This window comes from Sapajus apella, unplaced genomic scaffold (assembly GCF_009761245.1).
Source record: "Sapajus apella isolate SASKATOON/1434 unplaced genomic scaffold, GSC_monkey_1.0 scaffold40, whole genome shotgun sequence".
Lineage (NCBI taxonomy): Eukaryota > Metazoa > Chordata > Mammalia > Primates > Cebidae > Sapajus > Sapajus apella.
In genome coordinates, this window is record NW_022436980.1 from 21,525,292 (window position 1) to 21,531,463 (window position 6,172).

At 34.8% G+C, this 6,172-nt stretch overlaps 1 non-coding gene across 1 annotated transcript; it reads right to left on the bottom strand.

Moving 5' to 3' along the window:
- Positions 1–5,755: 5,755 nt before the first annotated feature.
- LOC116565620 lies at positions 5,756–5,862 on the bottom strand. The gene has a single exon (XR_004275539.1). It is a non-coding gene; the product is annotated as a U6 spliceosomal RNA (small nuclear RNA).
- Positions 5,863–6,172: the final 310 nt, after the last annotated feature.

Consider the following 6,172-nt stretch of genomic DNA (forward strand, 5'->3'; position numbering starts at 1 on the left):
TTAATATTAGCTACCTCTGGTATTCATTCGTGTTGGAAAAATAAAGGTGAGGTTTATTTTACATAATAGAATAGAATGAAACCCACAATTATGAAAATAATTGTAAGACCAGGAAAAAAATCTTGATAGATAAAGAAGCGCTTACACTGTTTACATGCATAATATATAAAAGTTGAGAAATAACTTTTAGAAGAGAAAATTGGATCACAGATGGGATTTGAGTGTAATATTTTAACGTATCTTCAAACATGGGTTGTTCATTTCATTTTTTTTTTTCATTAGGGCACAGATGGTGTTAAATCCTTCATTCTGGGCCATGTATGATTTCTATGATTTTTCTACATGGATGGCTGCTGTAAGCATGCATGAATGGTTGTGTGAGTTTGTTTACTTGGAGAGAATTTCAATTATACACAGTGTTGTAGTTATTATTAAAATAAAATCTGTGGGCTAATTTAGCATACTTTTCTGGTGAGCATACTATTTTGTAGGTGATTTAATTAATTGTATGCATATATGACTAACAGTATCTAGAGTGAATATATTTATGGGTGAATATATTGATGTTGTGATAATGAGGTACTTTTAAAATATTAGTTATTTATTAATATCAGACTAATAGTAAATGACAAAAAAAACTAAAGTGACTCCTGTATTAACTTTCATCTGGAAATTGATTTTAGGGGAAAAAAGGCTTAATATTTCCAATCAAACAGCTAAACAAATAGATTTTGTCATTAGATGGGACTGTTAATAATTGAATGCCTTCCAAATTAGTCCCAAGTAAATAGGAAATCCATGAATTTTGTTACTGCATGCTTTTTGTGACTCAGTAATTTGCGATTTTTATGAAGGCCATGTTCTTACCCTCTATTTAGATCAACTAAGTAGGATAAGCAATGTCCATCAAACATGCTGATTATATTCACAAAACGAATCTACATATCTTCAGATCTACAAATTGGAACCAAGCATTGATTTATACAGATTACCAATCAGATACAAGGTTTAAAAAATAGTTCTTTTTAATTCAGAATTGTGTAAGCACTAGGCATGTACAGTTCTTTACAATTAAAAGAAAAAATAGCTAAGTCAGGAAATTCTATTCTCCTTTGTTTCTCTGCTAGGAGTTATTTTTATCTGCAATCAATCCTTCAGAAAAATCTTTCACTTCTTCACTTTTGTGCAGTATGTTAACTAGGAATAAAATGATAGTGTATGTCAGTCAAATGTAATACTTATATTAAAACCTGATTATTAATTCAGAAGCTCATGGAAAGCCAGGTTAATCTGAATAATATATTATTTTTCTTAGTCCACAATCTATCATTTCACAAACCATGGCTAATAGAATGACAAAAATAAAAAGCTCTGTTTAAATGAAAATGCCTAATATATTCTGCATCTCATTTATATCTTATTGCGTTAGGCAGGCTAATATGGCTAGTCTGTGAATGTGATACAAAGAAGATGATTCATTTCTTTGTTTTAAAAACCTTAAGTATTCCTGCTAAACAGTGAATTTCTGAAGGCTTGCTATTATTTAAAATATTGCTTACTAGTCCATTGACTTATTAAACAAATAATTTTAAGTTTAAAGGATTCAAAAAGAACATTAAAAGAAGAGATCTATGCATTAAAAAAAATCCCAATTTCTATTTTTTTAATATTAAAAACATTCCTTTTAAATATATTTTTCCCAACTTTTATTTTGAGTTCAGGGGTATATGTGCAGGTTTGTTATACTGGTAAATGTGTGTCATGGTGGTTTGCTGCACAGATAGTCCCAACACCTAGGTATTAAGCCCAGCATCTATTCTTCCTGATGTGCTCCGTCCTCCCATCTCCCACACTCCGACAGGCTCCAGTGGGTTTTGTTCCTCACTATGTGTCCATGTGTTCTCAACATTCAGCTCCCACTTGTAAGTGAGAACATGTAGTATTTGGTTTTCTTTTCCTGCATTAGTTTGCTCAGGATAATGGCTTCCAGCTCCATCCAAGTCCCTGAAAAGATCATGATCTTATTCCTTCTTATGGCTGCACTGTATTCCATGGTATATATGTACCACATTTTCTTTATCCAGTCTATCATTGATGGGCATTTAGGTTGATTACATGTCATTGCTATTATGAATAAAGCTGCAATGAACATATACACACATGTATCTTTATAACAATGATTTATATTCCTTTGAGATATACATCATTCTGTTATAGTGGATATACTGCCTATACTATAGGCAGTAATGAGATTGCTGGGTGAAGTGATATTTTTGCCTCTAGATCTTTGAGAAATCACTGCACTGTCTCCCACAATAGTGGAACTAATTTACACTCCCACCAACAGTGTAATAGTGATTTTTCTCCACAATCTCACCAGCATCTGTTGTTTCTTGACTTCTTAATGATAATCATTCTGGCGGGCATAAGATGGGATCTCATTATGGTTTTGATTTGCATTTCTCTAATGATCAGTGATGTTGAGCTTTTTTACATATGTTTGTTGGGCACATGCCTGTCTTTTGAGAAGGTCTGTTCATGTCCTTTGCCCACATTTTAATGAGCCTGTTTTTTTCTTGTAAATTTATTTAAGTACCTTGTCAATGCTGGATGTTAGACCTTTGTCAGATGGGTAGTCTGCAAAAATTTTCTCCCATTCTGTGGGTTGTCTGTTCACGCTGATGATAGTTTCTTTTGCTGTGCAGAAGCTCTTTAGTTTAATTAGATCCCATTTGTCAATCTTTGCTTTTGTTGCAATTGCTTTTGGTGTTTTCTTTATTAAATCTTTGCCCATGCCTATGTCCTAAATGGTATTGCCTAAATTTTCTTCTAGGATTTTTATAATTTTGGGTTTTACAGTTACGTCTTTAATCCATCTTGAGTTGATTTTCCTATATGGTGTAAGGAAGGGGTCCAGTTTCAATTATCTTGATGTGGTTATTCAGTTAATTCTTTTAGCACCATTTGTTAAATAGGAAATCCTTTCCCTATTGCTTGTTTTTGTCAAGTTTATTAAAGATCAGCTGGTCGTAGGTGTGCAGTCATATTTCTGGGTTCTCTATTCTGTTCCATTGGTCTATGTGTCTGTTCTTGTACCAGTACCACGCTATTTTGTTACGGTAGTCTTATAGTTTTGCCAGGTAGCATGATGCCTCCAGCTTTGTTCTTTTGATTTAGGATTGGCTTGGCTATTTGGTCTCTTTTTGGGTTCCATATGAACTTTAAAATAGTTTTTTTCTAATTCTGTGAAGAATCTCAATGATAGTTTAATGGGAATAGCATTGAATCTATAAATTGCTTTTGACAGTGTGGCCGTTTTCATATTGATTCTTCCTATCCATAAGCATGGAATGTTTTTCCATTTGTTTGTGTCATTTCTGATTTCTTTGAGCAGTGGTTTGTAATTCTCCTTGAAGAGGTCCTTCACATCCATTGTTAGCTGTATTCCTAAGTATTTTATTCTTTTTGTGGCAATTGTGAATGGAAGTTCATTCATGATTTGGCTCTTCGTTTGTGTGCTCGTGCATAAGAATGCTTGTGATTTTTGCACACTGATTTTGTATCCTGAGACTTTGCTGAAGTTGCTTATCAGCTTAAGAAGCTTTTGGGCTGAGACAATGGTGTTTTCTAGATATGGGATCATGTCACCTACAAAGAGAGATAGTGTGACCTCCTCTCTTTCAAGTGAATACTCTTTATTTCTTTCTCTTGCCTGATTGCCCTGGCCAGAACTTCCAACACTATGTTAAACAGATGTGGTAAAAGAGGGCATCCTTGTTTTGCGCCGGTTTTCAAGGGGAATGCTTCTAACTTTTGCCTATTCAGTAAGATATTGGCTGTGGGTTTGTCAATCATGGCTCTTATTATTTTGAGATATGCTCCTTCAATACCTAATTTATTGAGATTTTTTTTTTCAACATGAAGGGATGTTGAATTTCATTGAAGCTATTTAATGCATCTCTTGAGATGATCATGTAGTTTTTGTCTTTAGTTCTGTTCGTGTGATAAATTGCATTTACTGATTTGTGTATGTTGAACCAACCTTGAATCCCTAGGATGGATGAAGCTGATTTGATCATGATGGATAAGCTTCTTGATGTGCTGCTGGATTCAGTTTGCCAGTATTTTATTGAGGCTTTTTGCACTGATGTTTATCAAGAACTTGGCCTGAAGATTTCTTTTTTGTTGTATCTCTGCCAGGTTTTGGTGTCAGAATGCTGCTGGTGTCATAGAATGAGTTAGAAAGGAGTCCCTTCTTGTCAATTCTTTGAACTAGTTTCACTACAAATGGTACCAGTTCTTCTTTGTACCTCTCGGAGAATTTGGCTGTGAATCCATCTGTTCCTGGACTTTTTTTGGTTAGTGGGCTATTTATTACTGCCTCAAATTCAGGACTCATTATTGGTCTATCCAGAGGTTCAGTTTCTTCCTGGTTCAGTTATGGGGGTTGGGTATGTGTTCAGAAGTTCATCAGTTTCTTCCAGATTTTCTAGTTTATGTGCACAAAGGTGATAATATTATCTGATGGTTGTATTTCTGTGGGGCCATTGGTGATAGCCCCTTATCACTTCTGATAATGTTTATTTGAATCTTCTCTCTTTTTCTTATTAGTCTTGCTAGCGGTCTATCTATTTTATTAATTTTTTCAGAAAATCAGCTCTTGGATTTGCTGATTTCTTTGATGTGTTTTTTTGTCTCTACCTCCTTTGGTTCAGTTCTGCTCTTGGTTATTTCTTGCCTTCTGCTAGCTTTGGGGTTTGTTTGCTCTTGGTTCTCTAGTTCCTTTAGTTGTGATGTTAGGTTGTTAACTTGACATCTTTCTAGCTTTTTGATGTGGGCAGTTAGTGCTATAAATTTTCCTTTTAACACTGCTTTCACTGTATCCCAGAGATTCTGATTCATTGTCTCTTTGTTCTCATTAGTTTCAAAGAACTTCTTGTTTTCTGCCTTAATTTCATTATTTACCCAAGAATCATTCAGGAGCAGGTTGTTCAATTTCCATGTAGTTGTGTGGTTTCGAGTGAATTTCTTTATCTTGAGTTCCAATTTGATTGCATGGTGGTCTGAGAGACTGTTATGATTTCAGGGTTTTTTCATTTGCTGAGGGGTGTTTTACTTCTGATTATGTCATCAACTTTAGAGTAAGTGCCATGTGGCAATGAGAAGAATACATATTCTGTTGGTTTTAGGTGGAGAGTTCTGTAGATATCAGGTCCACTTGACCCAGAACTGAGTTCAGGTCCTGAATATCTTTGCTAATTTTCTGTCTGGATGATCTGTCTAATATTGACAGTGGGGTGTTAAAGTCTTCCACTATTATTGTGTGGGAGTCTAAATCTCTTTGAAGATCTCTAAGAACTTGCTTTATGAATTAGGGTGCTCCTGTATTGGGTGCATATATACTCAGGATAGTTAGCTCTTCTTGTTGAACACTTCACCTTCTTTGACTTTTTAAAAATCTTTGTTGGTTTAAAGTCTATTTTGTCAGAAACTGGGATTGCAACTAGTGCTTTTTTTCTGTTTTCCATTTGCTTGGTAAATTTTCCTCCATCCCTTCATTTTGAGCCTATGTGTGTCTTTGCATGTGAGATAGATCTCTAAAAAACAACATACTGATGGGTCCTGGCTCTTTATGCAGCTTGCCATTCTGTATCTTTTAATCAGGGTATTTAGCCCATTTACATTTATGGTCAGTATTTTTATGTGTGGATTTGATATTGTCATGATTATGCTAGCTGGTTATTTTGCAGACTTGAAAAATATGAAAAGCTTCACAAATTTGTGTGTCATCCTTGTGCAGGGGCCATGCTAATCATCTCCATATTGTTCCAATCTTAGTATCTGTGCCAGCGAAGTGAGGACTCCATTTCAATTCTATTCTTTTTGTTCTTAGAAAATAAAAATTTTAATTATTATATTATTATTTGCTTATCCTAGTATGAAAGATATCACTTGCCTGGCTGATTCCAAATCCTCTAGCTTGCTATGGGCATCTGTTCAGACATCCTGACTTACATAGGGATAGAAACCTAGTTTTTTGTCAAGAGAGTGGGGAATGGTGTGGAGATTTAAGTTTCTCAAAACCTGTAGTTCTAGTAGTCTTCTGCTTCCTCTGAATCCTTGATCCATGCTTTAATTTCACCACCTGCTGATGCTGCTCTTGTTTATGTGG